Source organism: Mus caroli, unplaced genomic scaffold, assembly GCF_978045245.1.
Source record: "Mus caroli unplaced genomic scaffold, Mus_caroli_1 scaffold_8, whole genome shotgun sequence".
Taxonomy (NCBI): domain Eukaryota; kingdom Metazoa; phylum Chordata; class Mammalia; order Rodentia; family Muridae; genus Mus; species Mus caroli.
Window position 1 is genome coordinate 142,717,116 of NW_028227263.1, and position 21,159 is coordinate 142,738,274.

Consider the following 21,159-nt stretch of genomic DNA (forward strand, 5'->3'; position numbering starts at 1 on the left):
CTGCTTTTCCAGTTTCTGATTTCAGTTCCCAGCAACCACATGGTGGTCCACAACCATCCATAATGGCATCTGATGCCCTCTTCTGGTGTGTGTGAAGACAGCAACAGTGTACTCATATACACTCATCTTTTTTTTTTTTTAATCTATTTCTGATGTTGAAGCAGCCGTGCAGACTCACAACCCCAACCCTGGAAAGCTAAAACAGGATGAAGAGTGGCTAATTAACGGTGTATACAGAGAGGTTGTGTCTCAAACAACAAAACAAACCCCCCAGAGCAATCTATGTAGTAACCTTTTTTTCCCCCAGAGCTGAGGACTGAACCCACCTACCACTGAGCTAAATCCCCAACCCCCGCCTCCCCCTTTTTTTAAAGGGACAGGGTTTCTTTGTGTAGCTAGCATGTTGGCCTGGAACTCTCAGAGATCCTCCTGCTTCAACTTTCTAGACTGCTGGGATTAAAGACTTCTGCCACCCCCACCCCACTCTCATCTCCACTAATTAGCAATTTTCAAGAACACCAATCATTGCTGTCAGCTAGAGTTGCCCTGTTAGATTCTTGGGCTTTTTCTTCCTGTCTGCCGCACTGAAACTTTGTGTCCTTTGAGCATCAGTGCCCACAATCCTCCCTCCTCCTCTCTTCTGACCCTGCTGCTACCTTTTACTCTTAGCTTTCCTGAGCTGAACTGTTTCTTCCTTTTCGTATGTGAGTGATTTCTTCTATGTCAAATTTATTTCAGTTACTGTACTGGCTGGTCTTGTGTCAACTTGACACAAGCTGGAGTCATCACAAAGAAAGGAGCTTCAGTTGGGGAAATGCCTCCATGAGATCCAGCTGTAAGGCATTTTCTCAATTAGTGATCAAGCAGGGAGGTCCCCTTGTGGGTCGTACCATCCCTGGGCTGGTAGTCTTGGGTTCTATAAGAGAGCAGGCTGAGCAAGCCAGGGGAAGCAAGCCAGTAAGGAACATCTCTCCATGGCCTCTACATCAGCTCCTGCTTCCTGACCTGCTTGAGTTCCAGTCCTGACTTCCCCTCCCAACTTGCTTCTTGATCATGATGTTTGTACAGGAATAGAAACCCTGACTAAGACAGGTACCATAAAGCCTTGCATAAAGTCTTCATTCATCTTGTGACAAATAACAGGAACACGAGGCTGGATGTGTTGGCGCATGCTTTTAATCTCAGTCCTTGTGAAGAAAAGGTAGGAGAATCTCTGAGTTTAAGGCCAATCTGATCTAATTAGTGAGTCCAGGACAACCAGGCCTATGTAGAGAGATATTGTCTAAAATAATCAAACAAACACACAAACAAACCCCTACAACATGACAGGAACACTATCCTCTTTCCCTCCCTCCCTCCTTCCCTTCTTCCCTCCCTCCCTCCCTCCCTTCCTTCTTTTCTGTCCTGATGATGGACTCCAAATTCTTACAGGCTCCAACCAAGAACCAAACAACTGGATTACACCCCCAGCCCCCAGCTCAGCTTTTTTTTTTTTTTAAGGCTGAATAATAGTCCATTACAAATATATCTCTCATTTTTGTTATCCATTCATCCATTGGTGGGTACTCAGGCTACTTCTCTTGGCTGCTGAGACTAGGGTCTCCACAAACATAGGGTGCAGATGCCTCTTCCAAACACTGCTTTCCTTTCCTTTGGATGTATACCCAGAAGTTGGATTGCTTCATCATATGGTGGTTCTATTTTTAATTTCTTAAGGATTTTGAAATGATAACATTTAAGCCAAGAACTAAAGGATAAAGAAAAACCAGCCATGGAAATATCTCAGGCAAGGCTGGGCATTCCAAACAGATAGCAGGGTTGCTGTAAGGGTCCAGGATGTGGAATCCAGAATGAAAAGCCCCATAGCCCAGTGTTCAGTGTCATGGAGTGCTGAGAGGGAAATATGACGAAAGTGGAAGCTGAATATAAAGCAGGCCAGGATGTGAGACCGCATCTGGCTTTCGTTCAAGTATAAAGGGAAGCAATCAGAGGCAGGAAATGACACAATTCCAGTTCTGGTTTGAAATATTTTTGGGGTGGGGTGGGGTTCAGGACAGGGTTTCTCTGTGTAGTCTGGGCTGTCCTAGAACTCACCCTGTAGACCAGGCTGGCCTTAAGCTCAAGAGAGTAACCGTTCTCGGCCTCCAAGTGCAGCAACCTCTGGGATGAAAGACCACTGCTGTAGCAAAGTGGTAGGGAGGAGGGTGATGTGCTGGGGCATGGATGGGGGGACGCAGATAGACTGATGCTTGCCCGTGCTCTCTCGTGGGTGGGCACAGGGAGCCTAGCCCTGTAAGCTGTAAGGAAATTCCTTTATCCGGAAGTCTCTATAAGAGGGCTTTCTGCCTTATAAACACTGATGGAGGTCTGAAGAAAACAAAGTCCTTGCCCTGGCAGACACAGATGATGGATCACAGGCTGCTGTGTGACTAAGCCCTTTTCTTCTCTCTCTTCCCCTCCCTTCCCTTCCCTTTCTCTCCTCTATCTTTCCCTCCTCTCTTGTCCCTTTTCCTCCCCTATCTTTTTTGGGGGGGAGGGTAGTTGGGTTTTTTTTTTTTTTTTCGAGACAGGGTTTCTCAGTGTAGCCCTGGCTGTCCTGGAACTCACTCTGTAAATCTGGCTGGCCTTAAACTCAAAAATCCACCTGCCTCTGCCTCCCAAGTGCTGGGTTTAAAGACACCACCGCTGCCCGGCTCCCTCCTCTTCTTCTTCCTCCTCTTCCTCCTCCAAACAGCACTTCTCTGTGTAGCCCTGTCTGTCCTGGAACTCTCTGTATAACAGGCTGGACTTGGACTCACAGAGATCAATCTGCCTCTGCTGCCTGAGTGCCACCATACCTAGCTTGCTCTTCTCATCCTTCTGCTTCCTTGCTGAGTGCTAGCTTGCCACCAGGCCAGGTTTATCAGGGATGAGGATGGAAGTGAGACTGCCTGCATGCTGGACAAATGCCTACCAGCTGAACTACAGCCCTACCCTATTTGTTTGCTTTTCTCTTTGAAACATTACATTAATGTTTTTATTTCTCTGTGTCCGCATTTTGTGAACATGTGTGACACAGATGTAGAAGTCACAGGACAGCTTTTAGGAAATTGGTTCTCGTCACCTACCAGGTGGGTTCCATGGGTATTTGGAGCTAGATCTTCAGTCTTGGTGACCGGAACCTTTGCCCACTTGCCATCCTGCCAACCCATCTGTCTCAGGTGTTTTTTAATGGTTTATTTGTTTGCTTTTGAGATGGGATCTTACCATGTAGCATTTTTCTGGCCTACTATTCACTATGTAGCCCAGGCTAGCCTAGGAGACAGTTCTGCCTTAGCCTTCCAAGTGCTGCAGTGATAGGCCTGTGGCACTCTGCCTGGCCTGACTAACCATGGTTTTCATGCTAACAACAAATACTCATAAGAAGCAATTTTGTGAGAAACTAGCTTGTTGTGGAAATTCTGAGGTTTAGCTTATTAGATTAGGACAGAAAATGTATCAGTCAAGTCTCAACCAGAGAACCAGATATGGCAGCACACATCTGTAACACCCGTGCATAAGAAACTGAGGCAGGGGCTGGTGAGATGGCTCAGTGGGTAAGAGCATCTGACTGCTCTTCCGAAGGTCCAGAGTTCAAATCCCAGCAACCACATGGTGGCTCACAACCATCCGCAACGAGATCTGGCGCCCTCTTCTGGAGTGTCTGAAGACAGCTACAGTGTACTTACATATAATAAATAAATAAATCTTTAAAAAAATATATTAAAAAAAAAAAAAAAAAGAAACTGAGGCAGGAGAATCTGGAGTTCCAAGTCAGCCTGGACTACAGAGTGAGCCTCGTTTCAAAATAAGAAAATAAAAAGAGAGCTGAGGATATAGCTCAGTGGTAGAGCCCCTGCCTAGAAACCTCCAGTAAGGGGCTGTGGGCATAGCTCAGCAAAATTTAGCTTAAAACCCACCAGGAGGAGAATTGGGTGGGGTGGTTCACTAGTAAAGGACCTACTTAGAATTCACCAGTGAGGCCTTGGGGTATGGCTCAGTGTTCTATTGTTGACTTAATATCTATTAGCAAAAGACAGGGAGTATAGCTTAGTGATAGATCTCTTAACTATAAATCACCATAGAGATGCCAAGGGCATGGCTCAGGGGTAGATCCTCTTGCCTAGCATCCATCAATGAATGGCTTGGGACCATTTGCTTAGAATGTGTGAACCCTGATTTCCATTTCTGATACACACACACACACACACACAACTAGAAAGGAAGAAAGGCATTCATTATGGCATAAACTTTTATGGCATAAACTTTTAATCCTAGCACTTGAGAGGCACAAGCAGGTAGATCTCTGTGAGTTTGAGGCTAGCCTGGTCTACTTAACCAGTTCCAGGATAGCCAGGACTGTTATACAGATAAATCCTATCTCAAAAACAAAACAAAACAAAAAGATCTTGTCTCAGGGCTGGAGAGATGGCTCAGTGGTTAAGAGCACTGACTGCTCTTCCAGGGGTCTTAAGTTTGAATCCCAGCAACCACATGGTGTCTTACAACCATCTGTAATGAGATCCTATGCCTTCTTCTGGTGTGTCTGAAGACAGCTTCAGTGTACTCATATACATAAAATTATTAAATTTAGAAAAGACTCTGCCATAAATAAATAAATAGGAAGAAGGAAGCTTGCTTCATTAGAGTCACACATGGTTGATTGTGCACGTTTGTAATCCAACTTCTCAAAAGTTAAGGCCAGGTGCTGGAGAGATGGCTCAGTGGTTAAGAGTGTAGTCATATACATAAAATAAATAATTCTTTTTTTTTCCTTTAGAGTTATTTTATTAAATCATAAATGTACAACAGCTTCTTAACTCTACACACACACTTAAAAATTTTAAAGGAAAAAACGTTATGTCTTATTACACCATGATCCTGGCTAATAGCTTTTCAAAACTTTTGAGAAAAATCTTTAAAAAAGGTTTCACATGTCACCTGAAACTTACAAATTTAACATTATCAAAGAAGGAATGCTTCTACACTCTTACAAAGACCACTAGAAAGAAACAACAATTAGCCGGGCATGGTGGCACACGCCTTTAATCCCAGTACTCGGAAGGCAGAGGCAGGCAGATTTCTGAGTTTGAGGCCAGCCTGGTCTACAGAGTGAGTTCCAGGACAGCCAGGGCTGCACAGAGAAACCCTGTCTCAAAAAACTAAATAAAATGAGTTAAGGCCAGAGGAACACGATATCCAGACTTCCAAGACCAGCTCCGGTTACATAGTCAGATAGCATCTCAAAGAAAAAGCTCTTCTGGGGCTGGCGAGATGAGAAAGACCCCCGAGGACAGAGCGAATGGGACTCATCCTGACGCTGTGGGGAGAGCAGGCGATGGCCAAGAAAGTGGGCTGGCGAGATGGCTCAGAGGGTAAGAGCACTGACTGCTCTTCCAAAGGTCTTGAGTTCAGTTTCCAGTAACCACATGATGGCTCAACTACCCTTAATGACATCTGATGCCCTCTTCTGGTGCATCTGAAGACAGCTACAGTGTACAATAATAAATAAATCTTTTTGTTTGTTTGTTTGTTTGTTTTGGTTTTTCGAGACAGGGTTTCTCTGTATAGCCCTGGCTGTCCTGGAACTCACTTTGTAGACCAAGCTGGCCTCGAACTCAGAAATCCGCCTGCCTCTGCCTCCCAAGTGCTGGGATTAAAGGCGTGTGCCAACACACCCAGCAAATAAATCTTAAAGAAAAGAAAAAGTTGTTCTTCTTGCCTCCTCTTTTCCTTCCTTGAAACAGAGTCTTACTACATAGTACAGACCAGCCTCATACTCACTATGTAGCCAGGTGTGGTGTTGCAAACATTTAATCTCAGCATTCAGGAAGTCCAGTCTAACCCATTGTACATAGAAGTTTCCAGTCTAGTCAGGGGTTAGGGGCAAAAATGCATCAACTACTAGCTGGTCTTAAACTCTTCATGATCCTTCTACTACAGCCTCCAGAGTGCTGGGATTGCAGGCATGAACAATGCCCAACTTTATTTATCCTTCCTTGTCCCCACAGACTTAATGAGCCCTAAGGCAGGGCTCTAGCAATGGTTAAATGGTTTCTGCTCATTAAATTCTTCAGTCACTGAGCAGCCTCTGAGGTCCATGTTATATAATAAATCACAATGAGAAAAAATAGAAATAATGAGACACAGATATGGTTTCATCTGTGGCCTCCCCGCATCACATTCATTTCCCATCTTTGCAGCTGGTCTAGTTGCCTTCATGTTCAGCTTCACACGTGGGGAGCACATAGGAAGATGACAGCCGGCTCCCATAACCCACAGCCTAACCCCATAAGAACTCTCACAGTCTGCGTGAGGCAGAGTGCTACCACATCTAGTTTTATGTCAGTTTGACACAGGCTAGAGTCATCTTAGAGGAGAGAATCTCGATTAAGAAAATATCTCTCCATAAGATCTAGCTGCGCCTCTCCGTGGCCTCTGAATCAGATAGGTTCCTGCCTGCAGGTCCCTGACCTATCTGAGTTCCTGCCCTGACTTCCTGCAGTGACATAGACTATGGTGTGGAAGCCTTAGCCAAATAACCCCTCTCCTCCCCAACAGGTTTAGGTAGTGGTGTTTCATCATAGTGACAGTAACCCAAACTAAGACAGTGCGTGCAGCTTTATGCGTATATGTGAACCACACACATGCAGGTGTCTGTGGGGGCCACAGAAGTGTATCTGCTGCCCTAGAACTGAAATTAGAGTTGAGCCACAAGACATGGATGTTAAAAAGTCAAACCCAGGCAGCAAGTGCTCTTAACTGCTAATTGGCCCACAAGTTCATCATCATTCTGGGCTACTAGTGAATTCTAGGCTAGCCAAGGCTGCAGAGAGAAATACACACACACACACACACACACACACACACACACACACACACACACACGCAAAGAACAAAACATCATCACCCACAGTCCCAGGAGGAACAGTGACATTAGGCCACGTAGGGTTCCCTGAGGCAGCAGTTAGGCAAGTCAGGAGGCAGAGGGAGGGGCTGGAGAGAGGTCTCAGTGGTTAAGAACACTGGCTGCTCTTCCAGAGGACCCAGGATTGATTCCCAGCACCCATGTGGTAGGTAGCTCACAATCACCTGTAACTCCAGTTCCAGAGGATCTGACATCCTCACACAGACATACATGAAGGCAAAATACCAATTCTCATGAAATTTAGAGGAAGGGGAGGGAGAGAGAGAGAGAGAGAGAGAGAGAGAGAGAGAGAGAGAGAGAGAGAGAGAGAGAGAGAGAGAGATGATGCTTGGACTGTGAGAGAAAGCCAAGCAAGAGATCTAGGATCAGCTTATGGGAATTACTTCAGAGAGCTCTGCAGTGTGATGGTATTCCTGGCCCTCTGGGACCTTCCCTGGGGTGGCAACAACCTTGGATAGGAAAGCCTAGTGAAACAGGTATCACTTGGCATGGGCTCTGGGTTGTGTAACCTGTAGAGGAATAATTGCGCTGGTGAGATGGCTCAGTGGGTAAGAGCACCCGACTGCTCTTCCGAAGGTCCAGAGTTCAAATCCCAGCAACCGCATGGTGGCTCACAACCATCCGTAATGAGATCTGGCGCCCTCCTCTGGAGTGTCTGAAGACAGCTACAGTGTACTTACATATAATAAATAAATAAATCTTAAAAAAAAAAAAAAAGAAAGAAAAAGGAATAATTGCCCTTTCCCTCTGGCAAGCTCCTCTGGCCAGCTGTTTACCACACATAGAAATTTCTTAACTCTGGGAAGGGCAGAGCAAGAACTCCAAGTGTCAGAAATCAGAGTAAAGAGCCAGGCCAGCCTTGGTGGTATATACCTTTAAAGTCCTAGCACTTAGTGGTGGTGCACCCCTTTAATCCCAGCACTTGGGAGGAACAGGCAGGTGGATCTCTGAGAATTTGAGGCCACCCTGCTCTACATAGTGAATTCCAGAACAGCCAAAACTTCCTAAAGGAGAAATCTTTTCTCAAATTGCCATCCCCCAAATGTGAAGAATGGATTACAGAGATGGAGACTGGAAGCTCAGGCGTTCAAAGCCATTCAAATTCCTATGGTTTCACTTGGGACCTCAGTTTTGGCCGCAGGTTCCTTTACCAACTGCACCATTTTGCCGGGGCCAGCTCTACACTTTCCCTACAGCTCAATAGTAAAACCCTTGTCTAGCATCTTGAAAGCTGTAGATTAAATTGCCTGAACCAAAGAGGGTTGGGGGAGGAATCCGAGCAAACCAGGGGAAATTTCTACAACCCCAGCAGATTGTGGGGGTCAAGACAGATGGTGAAAGTCAAGTTAGTCTGGGCTACATTGTGAGTTCCCCACTTCCAAACAAAACAACAGCATGTGTTTAAAACAAGAATCGCCTAGGTGGTGGTGGCACATGCCTTGAAATCCCAGCATTCTGGAGGCAGAGGCAGACAGAGTTCGAGGCCACCCTGGTTTATAGAGTGAGTTCCAGGACAACCAACACTACACAGACAAACCCTATCTCAGAAAACCAAAAAAAAAAAAAAAAGCTTTATTTGTTCATTTATTTATTTATTAGTTGGGTTTTCTGTGTATTTCTTGAACTCACTTTGTAGATTTCGCTGGCCTCAAACTCAGAGATCTGGCAACCTCTGCCTCAGGAGTGCTGGGATCCATGTCCAGCCTAGCCCCTCCTTCTCCCCTTACTTTTTCTGCTCTCCTTCTAGCACTTTACCTGATCATCAGTGCATTTATCCTTCACACTCTTTCCTCTTGACTCTTGATCCCTCATCCTCGTCCAGCCTTGTGCAAAGCTGATCTTTATCACGTATATCTGTTCTCTGACCTCTGGGTCCAGCTTCATTGCTTCCTAACCTCACTCTTGCTCTGTCTCTCTTCTGAATGGAACCAGCGGTCACAAAGTTCTTGGAGAAACCAAAACAAAACCCTCGACTCTCTCCAAAACACAATAATCTAAACAAGTTCCCACAGAGAAACACTTGAAGGAGGTCGAGTTAGTCAGTCCCTTAGGGATGACTGCGGTTTTACAACTTTTCTTTGTCCCCAGGGACAAAGAGGAATTAGGGAACAGAGGAAAAAAAAATCCCTCCTTTCACGGTGGGGTGTGACCCTTGAGAGATAAAAGTATCTCTCAAGGGCCTCAAAGGCTTGCTTTCCCTTCTTTCCTTCTTCCTTCCTTTCTTTCTGTTTGCCTGTTGCCATCCCTTCCAATCTCCTCTCTGTCTCTGGTTTTTTATTTTTGTTACATTCTATCTCAGATCTGTATCTTTCCCTCCCTCTAGCCCTCTGACCACTTGTTTCTCCCTAGCTGCCTCTCTTCACCATCTCTAGTCCTACCCTGGTCTTACTTTACAGAGTCTGTCTGACTGTCTTTGGGTGTCTACGCCTATTTCTCCCTTTGGCCCATTTCCTGTCACGTGCCTCTGTAGAAAACCTCCAGAATCAGAACTTTGACACTTCATGATAAAGGGGACTAATAAATTCCAGGTAAAAATCGTTTCTTCGGAGGGGAGTCTCACTGTGTAGTGCAGGCTAGCCTCCAACTCATAATAATCCTGCCTCAATTGCCTGTGAGCTTAGATTATAGGCTTGCACCACCGTGCCAGCCCTCTCCTGCTTGGTGGTCTCTATTCAACCCATTTCTAGAAAGAGCAGAAGAAAATAACGAAAGATGTAGAGAAGGAGAGCCTTGTGCAGGACTCACCATAAATTTTTTTTTTTTTTTTTTTTTTTTTTTTTTTTTTTTTTTGGTTTTTTGAGACAGGGTTTCTCTGAATAGTCCTGGCTGTCTTGGAACTCACTTTGTAGGCCAGGCTGGCCTCAAACTCAGAAATCCACTTGCCTCTGCCTCGCTAGTGCTGGGATTAAAGGCATGTGCCACCACAACGGGCTCACCAGAGACATTTGTTTGTTTGTTTGTTTTTCGAGACAGGGTTTCTCTGTATAGTCCTGGCTGTCCTGGAACTCACTTTGTAGGCCAAGCTGGCCTTGAATTCAGAAATCCGCCTGCCTCTGCCTCCTGAGTGCTGGGAGGGTGCTTGTCTGGCTACCATAGACTTTTTTTTTTTTTTTTTTTTAACCATAGACTTTTTAATGAGGCTAGAATAGGGTTATTGGAGAAGTAGTGGGTGGTCAAATTGAAGAGGTCAGCTCAGGAACTTTAGAAAATTCCACAGGACCCCTCCCCTCCTGGAAGAGAAAAGTCATAAGATAATAGACACCCCTCGCTCCGGAAGGGAGGGGCTAATTACATTCCTCCGACCACAGGGAGGAGGGACGGACCACTGGACACCTGCAACGACTCTTAACCAACGAGCCAACTTTCTAGCACCCAACAGGAGATATTCTACAAACAAACAAACAAATAAAAATGAGACTCTAAACAAGTCCCCATGGGCAACATCTGAAGGAAGTCAAGCTAATCACTCAAACTGATTTGTTAATGACAGGAAAAGAGTGAAACAAATTTAGATGTTCTCTGGGTCCCTAAGGCCTGAGGCTTTGGGGAGGCTGAGGGCAAGTTCCTTCATCTTTATACTGGCTCCTGTAATAACTGTGTCTCAGGAGCCCAGGCTAGCTCAGTGTCTCTCAAAGACCTGAAAGGCTTTCTTTGTCTCTCTCTTTGCCTTCCTGTGGGCTTTTGATCCCTTCCCTTCTCTGAGTCACTGTTCTTTATTTCTCTTGTCTTCTGTCTTCCTCCCGTCTGTGTCTTCCCTTTGCTACTGGCTCTCTGACCACTCCTTGCTGTGTGTTTTCCCCTAGTTGCCTCTCTTCTCCATGTCCATCTCTGTGGACCCCCCTCCCTGCTCTTGCCTCAACCTTCCCAATGCTGAGACCCTTTAATACAGTTCCTCATGTTTGGTGACCCCCAACCATAAATTTATTTTCATTGCTACTTTATAACTTTAATTTTGCTACTGCTATGGATCATAACATAAATACCTGATATGCAAGATATCTCTGCTATGGGACCCCTGTGAAAGAGTCCTTTGGACCACCAAAGGGGTTGAACCTTACAGGGGTCTGACGTGTGTGTGTGTGTATGAGTGTGTGTTTCTATTCCATTCTTAAGACTCCTCATTTCTGTCACTTGGGCTGGTTTGATTCATAACCTTCTCACTGTAGCCCATTTCCTATCATGTGCTTATGTGAAAAATCTGCCCCTTCTTCACAAAGGGGACTGAGAAATTCCAGGTAATATATATATTTTTAAACTCTCAGAGCAGAGTCTTAATGTGTAGCTCAGGCTAAGCCTCAGACTCACGGTGTGGCTGCCTCAATCTCTTATGCATTGAAAGTGACTACAGGTGTGCATCACCGCACCCATCTCTCTCCAGTTTTGTGATCTCCAGTCAATCCATTTGCTAGGTAGGAGTGGGCTGCAGAGAAACAGGAAACCATCCCCGTTCTAAGACTGTGGGTGTGTGTAGCCAACCCTGGCTGGCATCATGGCTCTCCATCCATGTACTGGCTACAAGGAAGTAAATGACACAAAAGTGGCTTATGCACGTAGCAAAAATATATATTTACCATTGAAACTTATACTCACCATGGCAGTTGTAAGAAATGAAACAAAAATTCTATTACCTGGTCAATTTCAAACTATATTGACTCAGTCCATATCCTGGTCAATTTCAAACTATATTGACTCAGTCCATATCTAAGGAAAACCTCTGCAAAGAACTAGGTCTCTCCTCCATCATCACATCTTATTTGCCAGATGTGGTGGCGCACGCCTTTAATCCCAGCACTCGGGAGGCAGAGGCAGGTGGATTTCTGAGTTCAAGGTCAGCCTGGTTTACAGAGTGAGTTCTAGGACAGCCAAGGCTACACAGAGAAACCTTGTCTCAGAAAAAAAAAAAAAAATTATATAAGTACACTGTAGTTGCCTTCAGACACACCAAAAGAAGTCATCAGATCCCATTACAGATGGTTGTGAGTCACCAAGTGGTTGCTGGGAATTGAACTTAGAACCTCTGGAAGAACAGTCTGTGCTCTTAATCACTGAGTCTTCCTTCTATCCAGCTCAAGGCTGATCTTGAATTCCTGATTGTGTTATGTCAACTTCCCGCCTGCTGGCATAAAGGAGTGTGTTACCATGGAGGTCTAAATTATTTCCCATCCTTGTGCGGTAGAATGCTGGGGAGATCTCACATTCACACGGTTTTCAGGTGTTCAGGATGGTCCAAGCGTTATTCTGAAAGTCGCGACTATACTTTGTAACACTGACTGCGCCTACATTTCAGAGTTTACTGAGACCACAGGGACACCCTGTAACCCTTGCAGAAGGAGCTCCCTGCGCCCATCCCCACAGCCAACCACACCTCCGTGCTGGAGTTCATGTTTCTGGGGGTCACAGACAAGAGACGGTTCCAGCTCCTCTTCTTCGGGGTCCTCCTGGTCACCTACACGCTGACCCTGCTGGGGAATCTGCTCATCATCGCCCTCACCTTGGCAGACCGCCGCCTGCACACCCCGATGTACTTCTTCCTGCGCCACTTCTCCCTGCTGGAGGTGGGATTCACGTCCACCGTGTCCCCACAGATGCTGGCACACCCGCTGGCAGCGCGCGGGGTCATCTCCCGCCACCGCTGCTTCGCGTAGATGATACTCTACTTCACCCTGGGCGCCGTGGAGACCCTGCTGCTGGCAATGATGTCCACTGACCGCTTTCTGGTCATCTGCTGGCCGCTGCGCTACCCAGCACTCATGACTCCCTGCATGTGCTCCGCCCTGGTGCTGGCCTGCTGGGCAGCCAGCCTCCTGGTCCTGCCTGGGCTGTTTGCCTGGATGTTGTCTCTCCCTTTCTGTGACCCGCGGGTCCTCAACCACTTCTGCGACAGCTCCCGTTTGCTGGAGCTGGTATGTGTAGACACCAGGCTCCTGCAGCTGGTGGCCTTCCTGGTGGCTGTCTGCACCCTGCTCACCGCCACATTGATCACAGCCTTATCCTATGGCTGCATCATCAGCACCATCCTGGGCCTGCCTACTGCTGGGGGTCGCAGCAAGGCCTTCTCTACCTGTTCTTCCCACATCCTGGTGGTGTCGATGAGCTATGGGAGCTGAATCCTCATGTACCTCAACCCCACGCAGACAGGGAGGCTGGACCTCAACAAAGGAATAGCTTTCTTCAACACCACAGTGTCACCCCTGCTGAACCCCTTCATCTACAGCCGCAGGAACCAGCTGGTCCACAGAGTGCGCAGGGATTTGCTGCTCAGGGGGAGGGAGCTTTCTTTCAAGATATTCAGACCATAAGGCTGCACAGGTTTGTTATTCTTTATTTTTATTGACTGCTAGTGACTGATTTGCAGTGTGAAAATCTTCCTGGAGCCACTCAAAGGCTACAAGTACCCCACCACTGAACTACATTGCCACTCATGAACTCCCACCGCTTTAGTTTCTGAGAAGTGCTTTCTGTAGATTAGGCTTGAAAATCTGTAAGTAGTTGAGGATAACCTCTGTTTTCTTATCCTCCTGTTTCAGTCTCTTCATGGCTGGGATTTGGGGAATGCACTATGAAACCTGGGTCTGTTTTTAAATTTTATTTATTTTTTTGTGTAATGAAAGCTAATCTTTGCCGGGAAGTGGTGGCGCACACCTTTAATCCTAGCACTTGGGAGACAGAGGCAGGCAGATTTCTGAGTTCGAGGCCAGCCTGGTCTACAGAGTGAGTTCCAGGACAGCCACAGCTATACAGAGAAACCTTGTCTCAAAAGAGAGAGAGAGAGAGAGAGAAAGCTAACCTTTAACTTATTATATAACCAATGATTTCCTTGAATTTCTTCTTCTTATCATCATCATCATTTCAATTGAGTTCAATCACTGAGTTCAATTCCCAGCAACCGCATGGTGACTCACAACCTTCTGCAATGGGATCTGATGCCCTCTTCTGGTGTGTCTGAAGACAGCTACAGTGTACTCACATACATGAAGTAAATAAATAAATCTTTTAAAAAATTGGACTGGAGAGATAAGAGAGATGACTCAGCCTTTAAGTAGCTGTGGTTTTTTGCAGAGAATCTTCCTTCAGTTTCCAGCACCCACATGGTTGATTGTCTTTAACTCTAGTTTCTGGGTCTCTGTTACCCTCTTCTGGCTTCTTCGGAACCAGGCATGCATCCAATGACCATACATATATTCAGGTAAGACACATATACACAGTAAATGAAAATAAGTATTAATTTTTTTAAAAACTTATGTGAATGTATGCATGTGGTTTGAGCTTATGTGAGCCCTTTGCGTGCAAGGGGCACTCGGACCAGCAGAGGGCGCTAGATTCCCCATGAACTGGAATTGCAGCCAGTGGTGAGCTGTCTATTATGGATGCTGGGGACTAAATCCAAATCCTCTACAAGAGCATTAAGTACTCTCAACTCCTGAGCCGCCTCTCCAGTCTCCCAGTGTAGGCATGTTTTGTTGAAGAGAAAAGAAAAACTAACAACCTATACTAATTTAAAAGCTGTTGGTGCTTTTTGTGGCAGAGCAAGCCTGTAATTTCAGTACTGGTAAGAGTGATGATAAAGCATCAAAGATCTGAGGTTATCCTTCACTACATATCAAATTTGATGCCAGCCTGATCTACACGAGTCACTGTCTCCAAAAGATAAAAATAAATAAGAAGGCATGGTATAAGCTGGGTGTGGTGGTGCACACCTTTAATCCCAGCACTTAGGAGGCAGAGGCAGGCGGATTTCTGAGTTCGAGGCCAGCCTGGTCTACAAAGTGAGTGCCAGGACAGCCAGGGCTACACAGAGAAATCCTGTCTCGAAAAAAAAAAAAAAAAAAGAAAAGAAAAGAAGGCACAATATGTGTAGTGTGATCTTAAGAATTCTTATGATCTAGGCCTAGTCTTTTTTTCTTTTTAAAGATGTATTTATATGAGTATACTGCAGCTGTCTTCAGACACACACTAGAAGGGTGCATCGAACCCCATTATAGATGGTTGTGAGCCACCATGTGGTTGCTGGGATTTGAACTCAGGACCTCTGGAAGAGCAGTCAGTGCTCTTAATCACTGAGTCATCTCTACAGCCTAATTGGGGCCAGTCTTAAAGCTCATGATTAACAAGTGTCCTGTGGGGCTCCATCCTGGAACAGGAAGACTTTAGTAAATAATAAGGAAATTGGATCAAAAACTACAGACTGGCCGGGCGTGGTGGCGCACGCCTTTAATCTCAGCACTTGGGAGGCAGAGGCAGGCGGATTTCTGAGTTCGAGGCCAGCCTGGTCTACAGAGTGAGTTCCAGGACAGCCAGGACTATACAGAGAAACCCTGTCTCGAAAAACCAAAAAAAAAAAAAAAAAAAAAAACTACAGACTGGTCGGGCGGTGGTGGTGCACGCCTTTAATCCCAGCACTTGGGAGGCAGAGGCAGGCAGATTTCTGAGTTCGAGGCCAGCCTGGTCTACAGAGTGAGTTCCAGGACAGCCAGGGCTACACAGAGAAACTCTGTCTCGAGAGAAAAAAAACAAAACAAAACAAAAAACAACAACAACAAAAAAAACTACAGACTGTAACCATTCTACCTGTTTTGTCCATAATTGTAGCAAACATACAAATGCTTTATGTCACATTGTGACAATTTAGAATCACCTAAGTAGCAAGCCTCAACGGGGAGGCTCACCCTGAGTATGAATGGCATTTTCTCTAAGCATTTCAGATGAAAAGGGAGTAACAGATGACGTCCTTGGCCTTCCCTGTTGCAACTGCTGCCAATTCCTTCCCTAATAGCACAGCCAGTATTTCCAGGCTTCCATTCTAGACTGAGGACCAGCCCACGGCAGGAAACTTCCACATCTCCCAGGCCAGATTGGGACTGCAGAGGCCCAGCCCTTTGGAATCAGCAACTCCTGGGTTGACAGCCTCTGCAGGGAAAAGCATTACTGCCTCCAACTACACAGGCACACAGCTTCACCACATGAATTCTGAACCACATGAATGGCTATGTTACCTGCATGGCTACATTATCTGCCTATGATCTCACCTCTCAGGAGGTGGAGGCAGGAGAGTCAGCAGTTCAAGGTCATCTTCAGTTACTACAGTAGCTTGTGCTAAGATGTTGTGACACTGTTTCTTTTTCTTTTTTGGTTTTTCTTTTTTTTTTTTTTTAAGATTTATTTATTTATTATATGTAAGTACACTGTAGCTGTCTTCAGACACTCCAGAAGAGGGCGCCAGATCTCGTTACAGATGGTTGTGAGCCACCATGTGGTTGCTGGGATTTGAACTCTGGACCTTCGGAAGAGCAGTCGGGTGCTCTTACCCACTGAGCCATCTCTCCAGCCCCTCTTTTTTGGTTTTTCAAGACAGGGTTTCTCTGTGTAGCCCTGACTGTCCTGGAACTCACTCTGTAGACCAGGCTGGCCTTGAACCCAGAAATCCTCCTGCCTCTGCCTCCCAAGTGCTGGGATTAAAGACGTGCACCACCACGCCCGGCTATTATGACACTGTTTCAAAAACAACTAACTCTCTCTCTCTCTCTCTCTCTCTCTCTCTCTCTCTCTCTCTCTCTCTCTCTCTCTCTCTCTCAAGACAAGTGTTCTCTGTGTAGCCCTGGCTGTCCTGGAGCTCCCTCTGTAGACCAGACTGGCCTTGAACTGGAGATCTGCCACCGGCTGCCTCCCCAGTGCTGGGGATTAAAAATTTGCACCACTACTGCCTAGCCTCATTTGTTATTTCTTAGTCTGTAGTTCATGGGAGGATCACTGGTAGGTGCCTCTCCTTCCTGAAGTAAAACTTAGTCTGTCAAATCCAAGATGCTGACTCTATCCACATTTTAGAAACATGCTTTTACCACCCATCCAACGAAATTCCTCTCATTACAGATGAGAACAGCTTTAACTGCCAATTCAACTCCAATTCTAAAAATACCCATCCGGATTCACCAGCAGGGGCACTGGGAAATTCAAATATCACACTTGCCCATCTTACCATATTTTCCACATTCCTCTTTGGTTTTGATGCAGAATCCTGGAAACCTGAAGAGAAGGCTGATTGTAGAGTCTGACCAGCTGAGAGTCAGAAGTTCCAGCACATTTGCCCTCCAAGTTGCCAATGTGAAACCCGACTTAGAGCATTTCTCCCTGGAAGGTAAAGCCCCTGTACATTCCCCAAGCTTGTTTTCCCTGTTCTCTAAAAATGCAGCCAGAAAGAAGCTCTTTGTTCTCTATAGCCAGCAAAAAGCCTTTTTGTTTCTGTGCCTTACAGCCAGAGATGAATTAATTGTAGGAAGACATACAAGGACATGGAGATAGACACCAGAGAGGAGGCTGCAGCTCATTCTCCCCCCCCCCTCCAGAAAAGAGCTGTAGCCAACTCTCCTCCCAACTCCTCCCAATTCCTCAGCTAGCTGTTAAAAGCCCCCTACTGTTACTGTTCTCTGCTCCATGGGTCGAACTCCCTTGCCCTGCACGGTGGAAGGAGTTCGTCCTCAACTAGCTGATAATAAAACCTCTTACAGTTTGCATCAGGTGTGGGTTTCTCTCGAGTCACTGGGGTGCTGGCCAGCTCATTCCGGGACTTGCGCAGAGGCCCAGCTTTGGGGGTCTTAAATCAACCTAGAAACTAACTCTTCAATAGGAATGTGTTCAGGGTTGGCAAGATGGCTCAGTGGTAAAAGAGCTTGCTGAATAAGCCTGATGACCAGAATTCAATCCCCAGAATCCACAGTGGAAGAAGAGAACCAACTCCTAAAACTCGTTCTTTCACCTCCACATGTAGGCTCCTTATGGCATCCGCTAACTGCACATTAGGTATGGGTAGTAGCATACCCCTTAACCTCAGCCCTCCAGAAACAGAGGTGGATGTGAAAGACTCCGAGAGGAGCCCCTCGCTCAGGTCAGGACAATAGCAGACACCCAAGAACTCACAATAGACGGAGCTTGTTGCAAACCACATGAGGCTTTATTCGGGGAAAGCCAGAGCTCTAGGGACGACTCATATCCCACGCAGGGGTAGAGGAGTCGACCTCGAGAGGAAAGAGGTCCCAGTTTTTATAGGCCCTCAGGGGAGAAAGGAGAAGGGGGGGAGTAGAGGATTTCCACATCTAAACAATGTCAATCCTCAAGAAATGGGTATGGGAGGGGTACAAGGAAAGAGTCTGGTGCAGGTGTAGCAACTCTGGATTGGCTGGGCTGTGGTTGCTGGGGAGATTTTCTGACTCTTTCTCAGCAACCAATATCACAAACACCTGGCAATGGGCTTCATCAGTGGGCACACACCTGGGTCAAAGAATGGTCAAAACATTGGCAAACACACAGGTGGTGGTGCACACTTTAACTCCAGCACTGGGGAGGCAGAGGTAGACAGATCTCTGTGAGTTCAAGGCCAGCCTGGTCCAGGACAAGTAGGGCTTTACAGAGAAATATTTTCTTGAATAATCCATCCTCCCTCCATTAAAAAGAAAAAGAAAAAGAAAGAGAGAGAGAAGAGAAAGATAGAGACAGAGGAAAATCGGGGCTGAAGGAATGGTTTATTGACTGAAAGTACCTCTACTCTTCAGTTCCCAGACTCACATCACTGTGACTCCAGCTTTAGGGGCTCAGATGCCTGTCCTCTCTGTGGATGCCAACACTCATGCACACAGACACACACCTTTTTTTTTTTTCTTTTCAAGACAGGGTTTCTCTGTGTAGCCCTTGCTGTCCTGGAACTCACTTTGTAGACCGGGCTGGCCTTGAACTCAGAAATCTGCCTGCCTCTGCCTCCCGAGTGCTGGGATTAAAGGCGTGTGCCACCACTGCCCAGCTCCCCCCCCCCTTTTTAAAAAAGATTTATTTATTTATTTATTTATTTATTATAAGTATACTAGCTGACTTCAGACACACCAGAAGAGGGCATCAGATCTCATTACAGATGGTTGTAAGCCACCATGTGGTTGCTGGGATTTGAACTTAGGACCTCTGGAAGAGTTGTCAGTGCTCTTAACTGCTGAGCCATCTCTCCAGCCTTTTTTTTTTAAGACAGGTTTTCAGCCAGGCGTGACAGCGCACGCCTTTAATCCCAGCACTCGGGAGGCAGAGGCAGGCGGATTTCTGAGTTAGAGGCCAGCCTGGTCTATAGAGTGAGTTCCAGGACAGCCAGGGCTGCACAGAGAAACCCTGTCTCCAAACAAACAAACAAACAAACAAACAAGACAGGTTCTCACTATGTAGCTCTAGCTGTCCTGGGACTCATCACATAGACCAGGCCGGCCTTGAACTTACAGAGTTTGTCTGCCTCTGCCTCCTGAATTCTGGGATAAAAATGTGTGCCAATAGGTACACCTGAGGGTTTTTGTTTGCTGGTTTGCTTTTTGTTTTTGTCATAATGTTGTTGTAGTTGTTTAGTACATACACATAATTTAAAACAAAATGAACCCCACTATTTACAGTGAAGACACCTATCCTGCATCCCTGAGATCTAGGCTCTTACTTTATCAATTATAATCTTGTCAGGCGTTCCGTTCCTCAGGAGCCACCCTGTGACTTTAAATTTCTTTCTTTTAAAAAAATGTTTATTTAGTTATCGTGTATGTGTGTGTTGGTATCTAAATACTGTGACACACGTGTGGAGGTTAGAGAATGACTTTCAGGAGTCAGTTTTCTCCTTCTACTGTGTGGGTCTCAGGGATGGAACCTCAGTATGCATTTTACTGGCATTGTGTGGGAATGTGTGTGCTGGGCTTGTATATGTGTTTTTGCCTGAGTGTTTATATTTGTGCATCTGTGTGTGTGTGCGTGTGTCATAGTGAGTTTGTATATGTTCATTTGCATGGCTATGTGCATGTGCATCTGTGTGCATCTGTGAGGGAGAAGAGTGGGCTTTTATTATGTGTGCTTGCATGGTTGTGTACCTGTGTATGTGTGTCTGTGTGGTGGTGGGCTTGCTTGTTGTAAATGTGTGTTTGCATGGGTATGTGTGTGTGTGGTAGGCTTGTGTGTGTTTGCACAGTGGTATGTACATTTGTGTGTGAATGCATGTGGAGACCAAGTTGCTTCTGGCCAGTCCTTTATCACAGCAGCAGTAAAGAAAATGAGGACATCTTGCCTCCACCTCCCAGGTGCTGGGATTACAGGCCTGGGCCACCAAACAAGGTTTCTCTCTTCTAGACCTATCATTTATCTTGCTTGTTTCTTTCTGTTATTTTTGGGATCTCTCCAACTACTTATATGTTTCTGGAGTACCATACCGCAGATGGAGGAGTCTTGCCTGAGAAGGTAGGAACAGGCTGAATTTTCTCCACTGCTGTACAGTGTGTCCTGATGTCACCTTTTGGCATTAGCACAGTGACTGGGCTCTCCCAATTTAAAAGGACAAGATGGCAGGAGTCTTAGGGTGGGAGTGTATTCTGCTTGTACCAAAAGCCGGGGAGGCAGTGGGGGAGGGGATGGCCAGGATGCTAGGCTTCCTGACAGCCCTGTGGTCTGAGAGTGAGTACACACACAGCTCACAGGAAGTTTCTCAACCTCTTACAGAGAAAGATATGACTGGGAAGGGTGAGGCCCTGGGCAATAATCAACAGTTTGGGGGGTTGTATGAGCTTTGGGGGTTGATGAACTCTTTGGGCCTCAGTTTACCCATCTTTTGAATTTAGAGGATTAGCCTGCTGGGTGTATACCATCCCAACTGACAAGGACCAAAGATTTTGGAGACAAATAGATTGATGTGCTTTGTTTTGTTTTGTTTTTTCTTCCCCGTCCCCTCCGAGTTACTCTATGTAGCTTAGGCTGGCCTTGAACTCAGAGACCACCGGTCTCAGCTTCCAGAGGGCTGGGACTAAAGGAAACCACCATAACTGCCTGTCTAGCTCTAAATTTCAAGCCCAGGACTTTATGTATACTAACCAAGTGCTTCACTCTCAGCCCTTGGTCTCGAGCAGTCCAGGCTGGCCCTGAGTGTGCTTACTGTTTAGCTGAGGCTGGCCCTGAGGTTCGGAAGCCTGAGCTTCCTTCCACCTCAGATTCCTGGCATTCCAGATGTGTGCACTGCAGGCTTTCCCGGTTCACGTGGTGCTAGGGATTAAACCCAGAGCTTTGTGTATTTTGTGCATGCTAGGCCTGTTCTCTACCAGCTGAGGAGATACTAACAGCTACAACCCTTTTGTTTTCTTTCTTTCTTTTCTTTTTTTGAAGATTTTATTTATTTATTATCTGTAAGTACACTGTAGCTGTCTTCAGATCTCATTACGGGT

At 46.1% G+C, this 21,159-nt stretch overlaps 1 pseudogene; it reads left to right on the forward strand.

The window, feature by feature from the left end:
- Positions 1–1,903: 1,903 nt before the first annotated feature.
- On the forward strand, positions 1,904–13,245 carry LOC110297341 (olfactory receptor 6C76-like; annotated as a pseudogene).
- The last annotated feature ends 7,914 nt before the right edge of the window (positions 13,246–21,159 follow it).